The sequence below is a fragment of the Lactuca virosa genome, chromosome 6, assembly GCF_052849685.1.
Source record: "Lactuca virosa cultivar CGN04683 chromosome 6, Lactuca_virosa_CGN04683_v6, whole genome shotgun sequence".
NCBI classification, from domain to species: domain Eukaryota; kingdom Viridiplantae; phylum Streptophyta; class Magnoliopsida; order Asterales; family Asteraceae; genus Lactuca; species Lactuca virosa.
The window spans coordinates 217,634,107-217,651,095 of record NC_136431.1 but is presented as its reverse complement, the minus strand read 5'-3'; the positions used below and the strand labels follow the sequence as shown (position 1 = coordinate 217,651,095).

General features: G+C 38.7%; 1 pseudogene; it reads right to left on the bottom strand.

Moving 5' to 3' along the window:
- Nucleotides 1-15,397: 15,397 nt before the first annotated feature.
- LOC145120422 (ethylene-responsive transcription factor 1A pseudogene) lies at nucleotides 15,398-16,455 on the bottom strand (annotated as a pseudogene).
- Between the last annotated feature and the right edge of the window lie 534 nt (nucleotides 16,456-16,989).

Genomic DNA, 16,989 nt, shown 5'->3' with positions numbered 1-16,989 from the left:
CGACGCTTTGCCTTTGCCTTTGCTTTTTGTTTTGTCTCTCCCCATTGGTCGGGAAAGTGGTGAAACTGGAACAAGTTCATCTTCGTTCAGATCGAATTGAACACGAGCATCTGATGTACTGTGGTCGGACTCAGATGTTCTGCTGCGTTTTGAACCACTGTCGATATGCTCATCTGATGTTTTGCTGTTTTGCCATTTCTTGTTATCTTTCACAAAATTCCAAATTTCAAGAAACTTGAAAGCCTTCAGGTTTTCTTTTTGATACAATTTCAGCGCTTTCCTCAAAATCACATCATCGCTTTCTCCACTTTTCCATTGACGTGTCATGTTGTTATACAAATCATTAAACAACATGATTTCCTTGTTCATCTTCCCCCATTTCGAGTACACTTGATGTTTTGAACGGTATTCTTCACAGTTCATTCCTTTATGGAACCTATGTAAAACGTGAATCCAAAAACGGTCATGCTTTTGGTCTTTTCCAACCGTCACATCTTCTGAAATATAAATCCAAGATTGTGCCAACACTAATATTTCTAGAGGTTCCCAACCTTTAGCCAACGCCTTCTCTTTTCTTTTAGTTGCTGCTCGAGTGGGCTGAGTTTATTCAACGAATTCCGGTGCGGAATAAGAAACGACCGTATGTGGTTGTTGTAAGGTCCTAGAAACAGGATCTTAACCAGTGATCAAGAAATCTAACAATCAAACAAGATAAGAATGGAGTGGAAGAAGATTAAACCAAAGCTTGCACACGTTTATAACAGAAAAACGTCTAGTACAACTTAGACACAATGACCGTAAACTCAGTGGATCATCAACAACAACTAACAGACTCAGACACTCCCTGTATATAGGGGAAAAGACTTGGCTGTAAACAGGTTTACGGCCGTAAACACACTCTGGCCGTAAACTCACCAAAACATTTCAATTACAAGACTCAAAACACAATAAGACCTATACATCCATTAGCCTAGCCCAAACATAAACTAGACCCTTCAATCTCCCCCTTGGTTTGGGGCTAGCCGTGACTCAGTCCTTTTCAATTATAAGCACATCGGACCCTCCCATTGCCCCTTGCCACATCTCTTTTCCAATAATCTCGACAGCCATTGTTGTGTACTCTTTAGCAGCAGACTCGGAAATCTCTTCAGCCACCTTGATCTGATGTAGGGCCAAATGATGAATATCCCACTTTCCAAATTGAAGTAGGTCCTTTTTGTCGAACAAGCGAAAGCAACCATATTGGAACTTAATGATAGCAGTCACAATGGTTTCATCATAGACCCAGTAAAGCATGTTTGCAAGAGATCCATCACTGAAGGTCTGCAGCACTGGAATTTGTCTAACTTGATTGGTTGGCGGCCACATGACAGTCTGGAAGGGCTCATTTGTCTTGGGATCCAGTACTTTAGGGAAACTTTTAATGAAAGACTCAGCAGTCTTCATGCCAGGAAATCCCTTCTTTACTTGGTCCTCCAAGAATAGCTTGAAGTGAGTTGCATGTAGATCACCTGATAGATTTGCAAATGGAGCATTTGATAATTCAGAAAGATCAACCCTTGTCCATGAACTGAAATCATGGAAGCCGTTGTATTACTCCACGTTTTGCTTTTGCGTCTCACTATCCACATGTTTAGCCTGTCATGAAAGCCCCATGAGACAATTCCTATTCTATCACCGTACCTGTGCCCAAATTTTCTCTTTTCAAGATCAGTGACGGTGATTTGTGGTTGACCTTCAGGAGCGTTTTGATCTGAGCTCTTTTTGAACAGTAGTTGCTTTTTCTTGTCGGATGCTGCTAATTTGGCACGTTTTAATGCAACAACGATGGGCGCTTGAACTGGTTCCTTTTCAAAGTGATCAACGATCCGAGTTATTCTTTGAGTGGGCGGGTCAACAGGAGGATCTTGAGATGACTGGCCAGCATTGAATTGTTGAACTAATGACTTGAACTTGTCACCAAATTCCTCTGCCAGTTTCTTCTTCAGGTCAAAGTAACTTGCAGTTAAGGATCCCAGATGGGTTTGCAGATCAGAAATTTGCTGAGATTTCAGAGTTTTATCCGCTTCAAGATCTGCAACATGAATTTTAAGTTGGACCTTTTCAGCTTCAAGATCAGCCACACGGATATCAAGCTCAATATTCTTCTGGTTAAGCATGCTAATCTCCTTTTGAAGTCCAAGAATGGTGGGATCATCCTCTCCTGAGTGACCTTCCTCAATAAAAATTCCTTTAGCTCGGGAGGAAGGCACTGAGCTTTGTTCTTGGGCGAGATGTAGAGCAAGCCTCTCAGAGGCAACATCATGATAAGGCCTAAGAGGAGATGATCCCGAGGGAACTGATGAACCACCAGCTTCATAAAAAGTGCTCGGTCTTTCATGGGATGGAGTAGGTGAAGTAGCAAAAGAAGTAGTTATTGGTTGAGTCGGAAGGCCTTGAGATAGTTCTGGAACAAATACTCCTGGTCTTGGATCAAGTCTTCTCCTCTTCAATGTAGGCGAGGAGGTCTGAGTCGTCAACGGTTCACTCACTGTTGGCTCAATAGTAGGAATAACATCCTCAATGGGAGGAATCCCTGAAGTTGTCTCCATAGGAGTTGAAGTGTCATCCATTTGATTTGGAGTAGGAGGCGTTGTTTCAAGAACGTTTTCTGAATCCCTTATCTCCGTTGCTGGATGAGCAACATCACGGATAGTGTCAAAAAACGGGTCAAGGTCTTCATTGGACAAGAAATTAACATTGCCTCCAAGATTCAAGGAAATATCATCCTTGTCAAAACCTGTAAGATCCAAATCATTAAAAGAATCAACATCATTTCCTTCATTCTCTGTCGCATCCTCTGTCATTTCCTCGTTGTAATCACTCTCAACATTTACAGAATGCAAGTCATGCTCTTCAGCCACAATAGCAGCAGGTGTAGCTTCATCATCTTCATGATCGGAAACCGGAATAACATCATCTTCAAAAAAGATATCATCTTCAGAGGTCACGCGGTCTGATGATACATGAGACTCAGATGCCTCACATGAATCGGCAAACAAGCCAAACTTCACTAAGGGATACTTTCCTTGAAAAATAATTTTTCCCTTTCGGTTTTGCTTCATTAACCCGACGGTGTTCGGCCTAAGAGACTTCATGTCGAGGGTTTCTCCAACTTTAGCCATTTCGGGAAATTGTACATTAATAAACACTTGAATAAACCTAGGGTACAACAAGAACTTGTCCCTAGTCTTTCCTTTGATGTTTGCAATCAGTTCATTGAGAATAAACTTGGAGAAATTGTAGTTCAGTCCCGCAGCCAGAGAGATGATGGCACCAGTGTTTCTCAGAGAAATTTTATCTGCTCCAGATTTTCTTCCGGATATGCAGCTCACAAAGACATGAGCTAAGAACCTCCAGAACGGTGGCAGCAACTTCTTCAAAGTTGGAGGGAAAACACCTTTATATCCCATTTTGATAAGAAAATTTTCAACTTGAGTGATCTCGATCTCAGAGGGGAAGGTTGATTGATCGTCAATTTTGAGAACATCCCTGATGAACTGTTCCGTGATGATGATTTTGCAATTTTTTACTGTAGCTTCAACAATAACAGATCCATCACTTCCTTTCTTCACATCTGCCGTCCTCCAGAATTCCTTGATCAAGCCTTGATAGATTGTTGGATTAATAGTCAGAGCAGTAGACAAGCAACATTCTCGCAGTCCATGCATCATTGATTTGAATTCTCCGTGAGCAGCAGAAGGATCAGCCAAGAGAATAGCCAGGTTGTGACTGTCAGCGAATTTGAGTTCTGCCATTTCAATCTGCATTGAACCAAGCCAAGTGAGAAAACAATTTATTAAATCATTTAAAATTGATGTTTTTCTCATTTTACAATTTAATTAGGCTTTTAGATGAACCAAAGATTGAAAAGTCAAAATCGAGTTGACCAAAAATGGGTTTACGGTCAAGGAGGAGTTTACGACCGTAAACTCATGGCCGTGAACCCCGGCCGTAAACGGCTGGCCTTAAACTCATGGCCGTGAACGCCGGCTGTAAACGGCTGGCCGTAAACTCATGGCCGTAAACGCCGATAATGATTTTCCACCGATTAAACCCTCAAAACACGTCGATTTGATGCGAAAATAACATATCCTTGATCGAAATCAGTGTACCTTCAAAGTTAACGGATCAATTTCACAAAATTTCATGATTTTTTTTAAGAGAGAGAGAGAATTTTGGAGTTTGCGGCCGAGAATAAGAAAATGAGGAGTAAAATGGTTTCCGGCTGTACACATTTCCTTATATACCCTGTCCAAAAAGAAAATAAAACATTTTGAGGATAAAAATAAAATAAGATAATAAAATTAAAAAATAAAAATAAAAATAAAAATAAAAATAAAAGTAAAATTGAAATGAAATTAAAATTTAACAGGAATTTAAACTAATTTCACCTCTTTCTAATACTAATAATAATTTTGTGATATTGGGATCAAAGTTGTTAGACAACCTTAATCCACTTATCGATACTTCTGTCTTCATGTCCATGTCTGGTCGATCACCGGTATTGTGGTCCACTTAAACACGAAAGGTTTTGATAAATTTTTTGTACACACTATAAGTGACAAGTCATTAGATCTTATGAACTTAGATAATATTCCTAAAAGACCATTCAGCTGACGACGACTAAAGGTATTGTTGTCCACCTAAATTGAGCAGCGAGATCTACAGACAACCTATAAAGTTCAATTTTAATTGTATTAGAACGTGTTTCTCGCTTCCTGATATACCCCAATAATCAAGGTCTTCCAAAATACTCCTTACTTCAGATGAGCAGAAAATTATTAAGGAAGAAGTCAGATTTAGAATGCATATGTTGTACACTCAGGTCGGATCTCTTCCAATCACGCAGAGAGTGAAACATATGACTAACTAAAGTTTAGAGGGATTGAGAAGTAGAAGGTTGCATATGCTGTGTACCAGGTCGGATTGTTAATCACGCAAAGGAGACAGCATATGGCTAACAGGTAGGAAGAATATCATAGAAGAAGATGCAGAGAGATAGAGTTGCATATGTTGCATTCCAGGTCGGATCTCTTCCAATCAGCAGAGGAAGCAACATGTGACTAACAGACAGAAAGAAAATAATTTTCTACAGATCTAATTTATCGGAATTCCCCAGTTGCCCAGTCAATACCGGAATTAAGGACAAAGTCCGCACATCGAGGAAAAGTTAATCCACAGCTCTAGATACAGATCATTTAATGTATCCGCAGATTCTCATGTATATCTCTCCACTCAACCTACCCAAGCGTTGTATTCTCAGGCCAAATGGAACTACCTAGGTCAAGATTTGTCAGGTCTCTAGATTCCTTAAGTTCATCTGATCCTAGTCAAGTCCATTTTAAAAACTTTCGTGCCTACCGGCGCATCGAACACAGAGCTTAGACAATTCGACATTGGCACCTTACACATATTCAGATTGTCTGTTATCACATGATTATATCACTTCCCAGCACATCACCTACAAACAGAAACTATCAGCAACATATTTTTGATTTTCTGATTTTTTAATGTTTTTGGAATATTTTCTGAAAATAAAACAAAAATAACACTATTTTTGGATTTTTAATTTTCTAATTTTTGTTTGGTTTTTGTTTATTTCTCCCCCTAAATTTGTGCATGGGTGAAAATGAAATTAAAATGCGCAAATTTAAACTAACCTAAAGCACAAATTAGTCCTCAAAACGTAGCATTTTCAAAAAGCTCACAAGCACATCGAATCGAGCTTTGTTAAACGGATTTTTGAACAGATCCGCTACATTATTAGCAGTAGGAACTTGTTCCAGCCGAATGAGCGAACGCTCATAACAATCTCTGATGAAATGAATTTTGATGTCAATGTGCTTGGTTTTTGAGTGTTGGACTGGATTTTTAACAATTTGAATTGCAGCCTCATTATCACAAAATATAGGGGTTTCTAAATAATTCAAACCGTAATCCAACAGCTGATGTTGGATCCATATAACTTGAGAGCAACAAGCAGAGGCAGCAACATATTCCGCTTCTGCTGTTGAGGTTGAGACGGTGTGCTGTTTCTTGCACTGCCAAGACACTAGCCGGTCACCAAGGAATTGACACCCTCCGGACGTAGATTTCCTGTCTAGCTCACAGCCTCCATAATTACTGTCAGCAAATGCATATAAATCAAATTCAGAATTTTTCGGATACCAAAGACCCAATTTTGGGCTGCCTTTGAGGTACCGAAAGATTCTTTTGACAGCAATAAGATGTGAAAGTTTAGGATTAGCCTGATAGCGTGCGCATTGACAAACTGCAAACATGATGTCTGGTCGGCTTGCAGTTAGATACATCAACGAACCGATCATTGATCTGTAGTGAGTTTGATCTACGGATTCGCCATCGGTATCTGGAGTCAGCAGGGGTCTCTCGGCCATTGGCGTCAAAGCAGGTTTTGCATCTTGAAACCCGAACTTCTCAAGTATATTGTCCATATACTTTGCTTGATGGAGCAGGATTCCGGTTGATCTTTGTTGGACCTGAAGCCCCAAAAACATGGTCATTTCACCTAACGAACTCATCTCGAACCTCTTGTTCATCACTCCTTCGAACTCTTTGCAAAGCTGTGGATTTGTAGACCCGAAGATAATGTCGTCAACATAGATATGGACTAGAATCTGATCATTACCCACATGCTTGATGAACAAAGTTTGATCGATAGTGCCGCAAGAATATCCATGTTCAAGCAAGTGCTTTGTGAGAGTTGCATACCACGCTCGAGGAGCTTGATGTAACCATACAACGCCTTGTCCAACTTGTAGACATGATTGGGAAACTTCGAGTTAACAAACCCAGGGGGTTGATCAACATAGATTTATTCCTTCACTTTGCCATACAAGAAGGCTGTCTTGACATCCATCTGATAAACAGTGAAGTTCATGTAGGAAGCGTATGCAAGGAAGATACGGATAGCCTCCAAGCGAGCCACCAGAGCATAAACCTCGGTGTAGTCAAGACCCTCGATCTGTCTAAACCCACGAACCACCAATCTCGCCTTATTGCGCACTATGACTCCGGAATCATCCTGCTTATTGCGGTATACCCAACGCGTGTCAAGAGAATTTTTGCCCTTAGGAAGTTCAACCAGCGTCCAAACCCCAAGTTTTTCAAATTGATTTAACTCTTCGTGCATAGCATCTACCCAGCTGGGCTCATTCAAAGCCATTTCAACGTTCTTTGGCTATATTTGAGAGATAAAGCAAGAATAGAGACATATATTAACATCTCCATTCTGACTTCTTGTTCTAACACCATCACCCAGCTGGCCAATGACATTATCGATCGGATGATCACGTTGAATGCGTGAATGTATCTCCTGGCTGATGTCATTGAGTGAAACAGGAAGATTGTGAATGTTGATAACTCCATCATTTGCCGAATGATCCACTTCAGACGAACTTGTCTCATTAGTAGGATCTGCCACAAACTCATTTGCAATTTGCTCAGGAAAGAAAAGTTCCATAAAAGTTTGAGTAACAGCGGAAGCATCTCGGGACATGAACTCTCTTTCATCAGGAGTAAGAGGAGTGGCATCAGCATCTGGAGCATGTTGATGACTTGGCGATTCTGGACAAGTAATTGGAACAGATGAATCCACCATAGGAATTGCAGAAGACACTATCGGCGGTCTGTAAACAACTTCTCCGTCTTCATCTTCAAGTACAGTCTTCGAACCAGAAGTAGAACCAAATAAACTATCTGAACACACACTGAACGATTTGAACAAAGATGTGTAATCAAACAGCCAATCAGGACCCACTCTAGCATCCGTTTCATTCTCCTCCAACTAGCGCACATTGAAGGATTCTACAATTTGCTTTGTTCTTTTGTTGTAGACCCTGTACGCAGTGCGAGCAGCATACCCCACAAAATAGCAGTCATCAGCTTTGGCATTGAACTTCGGGTTGGACTCCAGGTGAAGAAGGGTACAAGGGCAGCCAAATACGCGGAAATGGCTGACAGATGGCTTGTGACCATATAGAATTTCGTACGGAGTCTTCATCTGGGCTTTGTTGATCAAAACACGATTCTGAACATAGCAAGCAGTGTTGATCGCCTCAGCCCAAAAGAAAACTGGTAACTTTGAGTCACACAGCATCGTCCTTGCAGCGTCTTGCAGCGTTCGATTCTTCCGGTCAGCAACACCGTTTTGCTGAGGCGTGCGAACCGAACTATATTGACGCACAATTCCCTTTTCTGTGCAAAAGTGATCAAGAACCATTCTTGAATTCTGTTCCATTATTAGTATGAAGCGCCTTCACCCGGTTATTGGTTTGGTTCTCTATCATTACGATGAACTTCTTGATCAGATCAGATACCCCAGCTTTGTTGGATAAGAAGAAAACCCATGTGAAACGCGAGAAGTCATCGATCACAACTAGACAATATGAATTCCCGTTGATGCTTAGGACATTGACCGAACCAAATAAGTCCATGTGCAATAATTGGAGCACCTGACTGATTGAATTGACCTGTTTTGGCAGGTGTGGTTTTCTATGATGCTTTCCTTGGGCACATGACACACACTTTTCAAATGTTATGAAGTCTCTGACAGGCAGGCCATGCACCATTTCATTTTTAGCAAGACGATTCAGATTCTTAGCGTTCGCATGACCGAGTCGTCGGTGTCACAACATAGCTTTTTGTTCTGAGACTTTTGAAAAGAGGCAGGTGACTTGCTCAGGAATGTTGCTATTCATTTCGATGATGTATGCATTTCCATCCCGCTTTGATTTAACAAGAATCCACTCATCCGGGATGACAATGCCTGCCTTTAAGATCAGACACTCTTTATCAGTAAAATGCGTTGAATAACCCTTGTCGCAAATCTGAGAGACACTCAACAAGCTGTGTTTTAACTCGGGAGCATAGTTGACGTTCTCGAAACTCAACACTTCATTTGTCACAGTTCCTCTCTGAGTGATTTTTCCTCCTTCTCCGCCCGCAAAGGAAACGAATCCCCCATTAAAAGTTTGAATGTCGTTCAATTGGGAGATGTCTCCTGTCATATGCCGGGAGTAGCCGCTGTCGACATACCAAGGTCTGACGACATTCCTCCGCAACTGTCCCTGCAAGATGAGCGGGATCATTTAGATTTGGGAACCCATGTCATTACTTTCCTGGGTTGACCCTTTACGATCACAGATTTATCGTTTGAACCTTTTGATTTGAAATCATCATTTAAAACACTTTCAGAGAATGACGATGATTGGTTGTAAATTAATTTGGGCACCCACTGGTATTTAGGTTTTTGAAAAATCACGGGTGTTTTTGAAACATCTTTCTTTTCTGTTTGCTTAGGGCACTTGGATTTTCTACCAGAAGTGGTTGAAGATCCAGATCTGCTCTTTAACAAAACCGACCTCGGCTTAGCCTTGTTCGAATTTGGCAAACTTTATGACTTTATTATTGAAAATATGTTTGTTCTTTTGAAAAACTGCCCTTTTCTTGTTTTGATTAGCCTTCCAATCATCATCTCGAGGACGAGATCTCGAGGACTTTCTAGTTAAAGACCTTCCTCGAGACTCGTTCTCTCCTCTTTGAGAATAAAAATGCACAAATTCCATATTAGGACAATTCCTAACGATGTGACCGGCAGTACCACAGTTAAAACATATCTGCTTATTATTATTGTAACTGGTACTGCCTTTGTCTGATTTATTTTCTTTACTGACACCCTTACTTTTTCCACAAGAACATGTGCAAGAATCAGATTGTGTGATAGGTGAGGGTGAATCCGGTTGTGTGATTGGTGAAGTGGATGTGCTTGAAACAGGAACATCAGGATTATCAAACAAATCATCAAATATGTAAAAAAAATTTAAATCAACATGATCCGATGCAGAAGTATCACAAGATGTATCATTGATTTTAACATCAGAAACAAAAGAGTTATTATTTGAAACAAAAACAGCAAATTCAGAAACTTTTTTATTTTCAGAAACACATCCTTCAGCTTCTTGCTTTGATTGACTTAAAGATTGATCTGCGTGGGAAGTAGAAACATTAGTATTTTCAACATTAATACTACCTCCTGACACAAATCCATATTTAAGAAATGGTTCTCTGTCCATCTCTTCTTTAGTCAATGGCTTAAACTGATAATTATGATTATAAGGAGGAGGCACTTTGTCATAGCTTAACCCTTTTGCTGATTCTCTTTGAATTACAAATTATGTTCTATCATGGATGCAACTACATCACTTGACACATCAAATTTTCTAACAGTAAAATCTGCATTTTCAAATTTGTTTTTCAATGTGTCAAGCTTAGCAGTTACCTCAGCAAGTTGTTCAGTCACATATCTATAATTCGCACTCTTATTACTATACTCTTCCTGAAGTTTTCTAAAGTCTTTGGTTTTTGCTTCTAATTCAGCCTTCAGGGGTTTTTGTCCTTTCCTAAGTTGATACCTTTCATATTTCAAGTCCTCGTTCTCTCTACGTAATAATTCTATATGCTCAAGAAGATTTTTAACATTATCAATGCATGTTTGAGAACAAGAAGACTGACTTACCACTTTCTTTTCAGGTTCTAAAGTAGAAGATACCATAAAGGCAAACTGCAACTCCATCATCTCTTCTTCATGATCAACTTCAGCTTCTTCCACAGGAGTATCATTGATTTGAGCCAAGTGAGCATTTTCAGGTCCTGAAATATTCAGTGCCTGAATCTTGTCCACCCAGTCAAAGGACTGAGCAACCACTGCCAGATTAGCAGTCTCACTGTTGACAGTAGCACTTCCGCGACTATTTCCCACTGGAACCATTGTTCGATCACTACTTACCCTTCTGTCTGGTTTAGGACACTCACGAGCAAAATGACCCGGCTCGTGACAGTTGTAGCAACGCAACTTTCCCTTGTTAAACCCTACCTTCTTATCCACATTCATTCCACAATTATTCTTTCCCGTCTTCTTAGCAAATTGCTTTGCCCTGAACACTGCCATTTCTATCTGCCAAGTAATATCCATTTCTTCCACATCCTCTAGATGAATTTGATCCAGATCAGCAAATGAGAGTTGAGGTGGAAGCTCTCCAGCTACAAAAGCATTGTAGCAATTGACAAGTCTAGTGGCAAGAGCTAAGTTTTCATCGTTTTCTTTGGAATTGGGAGTAGGAACCATAACTGGTGCATTGGAGGAGGAAATAGCTTGTGGAACAACGAAAGACTGACTTTGTGGATGAGACATAGATGATGAAGCAGCAAATGGTGCAACTGATGGAGTAATAAAGGTTTGATTCTAAGGTTGTTGAACAACAAAAGCTTGACTTGGAGAGGAGGTAAAAGATGAAAAGGCATTATTTGAAGAAATCCCAAGATTTGCAGTCGAGTAGGAATTCACATGATTAATCTCTCGTTGTTTATCATCAAGATCACAGGCTTTGATGATTACCATTGTTTCAGCAAGACTGAGACGATTGAGATCTTTTGTCTTCTTGATGACAACCACATTCATATCCCACGACTTCGGAAGTGAATTCAACAACTTTTTGTTTATCTTAGACTTAGTCAAGTAAATCCCAGTTGTACTCATCTCAGTAGTGAGTGAAGTAAATCGCTGCAACTGAGCTTCCAGGGTTTCTCCAAGGATATAATTGAACATATTGAACTTTTGTCTTAACATATCCTGACGGCTCTCTTTCATATCTTCATTTCCCTCGTAGACCTCAATTAAAGCTTCCCACAGTGCTTTGGCTGAAGTGTATTCTCTGAAGCCTTGAGCAATATCGGGAGATAAAGCCATAGTCAAAGTAGCCAGTGCCCTTTCCTGTTCTTCAACCTTTTCGAAATCTTCATCAGTGTAATCAGCATACAATTTATCAATTATTTGTCCATTTGGAAGATTAGTAGTGAATCTGACTAGTCCTTTGAGAATGCTTTGCCAAACCTTAAAATCTTTCATTTTGATGTATTTCTCGATCCTGTATTTCCATTCCGGGAATCCTTCTGCAGACAATAATCATGGAATGCGAGTGGTTGTTCCCATGATGAAATCCAATTCATGATGAAGTGCTTGGCCTTGAGAATCCATTTTTGTTTTTTTTTTAAATTTTTTTTAATTGAAAATGACTTGAAAAATAAACTAAAATGTCAAACAAACAGTTTGCGGTAACACAATTATGGCCGTAAACAGGAGTTTACGGTCAGGTTTTCGGTTGATGTTTCCGGTCAACGTTTACGGTTGAGGTTTATGGTTTGGAGTTTACGGTTGGAGTTTACGGTTTCTAAAGATTGTCTGTTTACGGTCACTAAAGATTGCTAGTTTACGGCCGTGAATAGGAGTTTACAGCCGTGAACTCTTGACCGTAAATGCCCAGAATTTGATGAAAACACGAGTTTTAAACAGATCTGATCCCCTTTTACACCGAAAACACCAAATCAAGCCTCGAACAGTGATGGAACTAAGCTCCTTTGACTGTGAACTTGATTGAAAGATGATTTGATACCGACTTAGCTCTGATACCAATTGTAAGGTCCTAGAAACATGATCTTAACCAGTGATCAAACAATCTAACAATCAAACAAGATAAGAATGGAGTAGAAGAAGATTAAACCAAAGCTTGCACACGTTTATAATAGAAAAACGTCTAGTGCAACTTGGACACAATGACCGTAAACTCAGTGGATCATCAACAACAACTAACAGACTCAAACACTCCCTATATATAGGGGAAAAGACTTGTCCGTAAACACACTCTGGCCGTAAACTCACCAAAACACTTCAATTACAAGACTCAAAACACAATAAGACCTATACATCCATTAGCCTAGCCCAAACCATAAACTGGACCCTTCAGTTGTGCTTGTGTTTGTTGAACAAACTCGGATTGAGACAAAAAATCAAATGGATTAAAATCTGTGTCGGGTTGTGGTAGTGTTTGTGGTAGTGGTTGTGTTTGTGATAGTGGTTGTGTTAGTCGTTGTGGAAAATATGGAAGCATACTGCCATAGTGGTAATACAGAGGTGAAAAAATTGGTTGATCAAATGAAGGTATTGGGGTTGCGGTGTTTCTAGCGGGTGTTTTTTCTTTGGTGGGTCTTTTGGAAGAAGACATTTTGAAAAAAAATTGAGGAAAAGATAGTAAAAAGATAAGAAATTATTGTGAGAGTAAATTACACGAATGGTCCCTATAGTTTAGGGTAATTTGCGCATTTGGTCCCTAACTTAATTTTTTAACTTGGAAGGTCCCTATTGTTTGTTTTTATTACACACTTGGTCCCTGTCTTACCTAAAAAGACTATTTTTCCCTTGATTTTTTAATTTATATAAATAAAAACACCTCCAACCCCACCTCCCTCATCTTACCTTACCTACCCCACCATTTTTCCTTATTTAAATAATAGTCTTTTTAGGTAAGACATGGATCAAGCGCGTAACATAAACAAACAATAAGGACCAACCGCGTAACAAAAACAAACAATAAGGACCTTCCGAGTTAAAAAAATAAGTTAGGGACCAAGCGTGCAAATTACCCCAAACTATAGGGACCATTCGCGTAATTTACCCTTATTGTGAAGATTTTATAAGAAATGGTAAGTATATATAAGGTAAATTTAAAATAATAATAATAATAATAATAATAATAATAATAATAATAATAATTCTGTGCAAAGGACCGTTCAACGGTCAAAAGGTGAACCATGCAACCACAAGACGCGGCCAAAACTGCAAGAAACCGCACCCAGGGGGCGGTGTGCGCGTTCCAAGTGGCAAAACCGTGGTTCCAAACCATGCCCACTCCGTATAGCCTAAGGCTGGAGGGAGTGGCTCGCTAGCCAAGCTCGCCTCCAACTCGCTAGCCTCGTCTCCACCACTCCCATTAAAGTCGTTAGGTCCCTCGTCAAAGAGAGCTCGCTAGCCGGACAACGAGAAGAAAGAGAAAGAGCAAGAGGAAAGAAAGGGAAATCATTGGCTGATGGCTTCATTTTCTTCTTTTTTTCAATGATTCGATTGTTCTATTTTTGTTGCGTTTGTTTATATGAGAATTGGGGAAGAAGATGCGTTTTAACAGAGAATTATTGAAGAAGAAATAAAAAAGTTACATATTTGGTCCCTAAAGTTTCAGGAACTTAGTATGTTTTGTCCAAAAATAAAAACATTTTTATTTAATATTAAAATTTTGTGTTTTATAAAAATATAATTTATTTAATATGAAATGTGTGTATTAAAAATATAATTTATTCAATTTTGATAAAAAAATTATAAAAAAAAATCAAGAAAAAAGATGCTAACAAGGTGGGTATGCCAAAAAGTGACATGACAGAAAAAAAAATTGATGTGGTGGGTATACTACTAGAAGTGTTACCATTCCTTATAGCCTAATCAGTAAATAAATACCTTTTTTGAGATACCGATGAAACCAAACTAAATTCCGAAACGTCAAAGTCAAAATGTAGAAGTCTTGCCTTGTGGCTTACCAGACCGTACTCTTGTCGCCACTTCCATTCGTGTGCATTAACTACTTGCACGTGGTCGTACAAGTCACGGGTTCTTTATTCGTTGAATAAATGAAAAATAAATATTCCAATGCTATTTTCTTAAATTTAATCATATCTTGCGTCACCTTCTAGAAACCCTATATATGTATCTCTTCAAATTTACGCAACATTGGGATAAAAAGTATTAATTATTATGAATATATATTTATAGATATTTATATTTTATAATATATATTAATGCTAACAGAAAAATTCTTTTAAATCGTAGATCTATATCAACAATATTTATATATGTTTGAGTTGTTTCCCGTCTAATTTGATTATCTTGATCAAATATTATCATGATCTTTAGCTAAAAAAACATTGACATGTTAAATAAATGCATAAATTTATAGTTATGTTGTCACTCATATTTGCCTCCATTTATTATGCCAAACTAGAATTCACTTCAACAAGTGTGCACTATTTTTTTTTGTTATGGCTTGTATTGCATGAGTTTCAAGAATATTGAATACGTTTCAAGATATTAAGACTATTTTGATATATTAGCTGAAAAGTTAGATAATAATAAAAAGTTAGTTGATATCAGAAAATCTAGTTGATTAAATTTTTATAGTTAATTAAGAGTATATTTGGAAAATTTAAAAAAAAAACTTTTCAAAAACTAGTATAAGTAGTTTTTTTAAATGATAGCTTATATGCTAATTTTTGGTTTGTTAAACATTATAACATATAAAAACTCTACAAATAATGAAACACAACCTAAATACTGAAAATATATATGATAATTATATTAAAAAAACGAGTCAGATAGTTATATTTAATATTTCGTATAAAGAATGTCGAGGTTAAGGAAAAGATGCAACTATCGAAAATAAGTTGGATTTTGTATGAATAAAAAAATAATAAATTTGTCATTTATGCACAAAAAACAGCTATTTACACGATAAAATACGAAATTAAAAAAAAAAAGTAATCCACAGTCACAGTCAGCATCCATCAACCGCTAACTATTCGCCACGTGTATATATTCCACCTTCTTTGTCCTCTTTGGCGATCGATTTTCCGATGAGTTCGCCGGCGATGTTGCTCTCCGTTTTGAGGTTATTCGTACCGGCTCCGGCTCACCGGAATTAATTCGGAGTGGAAAATTTAATAAAGCACGAGAACCACGCATCTTATACGCCGCCCTGTCATATGCAAACGCCGCATCTTCCGCCTTCTCAAAAGTCCCTAGCCACACCCGAGCACCATTCTTCGCCGGATCCCGAATTTCAGCCGCGAATTTACCCCAAGGCCGTCGCCGCACACCCCTGTAATGTTTCCCCTTCTGTTGCGTCACATCATCAACTCCCACCGTCTGCGGCGGTGATCCTTTTTCATAACTTGAAATCTCCGGCGATTCCACAAAAACCTCGGGTTCAGATTTAACAGTGGCGATGTTTGGTATCATTGTCTTTCCCGGCGACAACAGGAGGCTCTCGAAATCCAACGTTTCGTGAAGAAACCGAGCTATTAACATGTCATCAGAATCGTTCTGTTTCAAGGGTAATTCACCCCAGGTGTCCGACAAGCAAGGAAACAAGGTGTTGGTCCGGCAATTCATCGGTGGAGCTCCACTGATGGAATTCATGGTGGAATCATCTAACAGATGACGGCGAATAGACTCAAGAAGAGCAAAATCAGAATCAAACCCATTATTTCCCATCACTCGTTTTCAAAATCTAATCAAATGTTTTCAAGTCTGGTAGTTTATATTTGGAACAAAATCTTCTACTGTTTTCGGTTGATGATTAATGATAGGGAGAGGTTTATATAGGTGGAAGAATTGGGAAAGGTTCATTCACCTGGTTCGGATTATTAATCTATTTTCCCCACTTTGGTTGACATGAGGAAAACGGTGGTTTCTGGGAAGGTGGTTTATGATAGTGGGATTTTACGCACATGACTTTATGTTGCAAGTTGCAACTTTGGTGAGGACAGCTTATATCAATAATTTTAACGTTCTTGTTGGATAAGGCTAAGGATTAGATTTTGGTTGTATTTTTCGTTGATTATGTTAATTTATAACACATCATTCGGATTTGGAATCGATGACGGAATAAGAATATTAAAATTAAAAGGATCGAAACAATAATTTTAAAGTAGAAATATGTAAACATAAGAGTAAATTTCGGTTTTGATTTCTATAGTTTGAAATTGCATATTTTGTCCAACTTTTGAAATGTTGATAGATCCTATACTTGTGGCTAGGACTGTAAACAAACTAAACGTTCGGCGAACCGTTCGTGAACTGTTCGGCGGGGAGTTCGTTTATGTTCGTTTATTTAATAAATGAACGGACATGAACAAAAATTCTCGTTCGTTTAGTTAAACGAACGAACATGAACAATGATTTCGTTTGTTCATTTACGTTCGTTTATGTTGTTCGTTTAAGTTTTTTTATGTTCATATATTTTCAATTGTGTTTGTTTATATTTCTTCGTT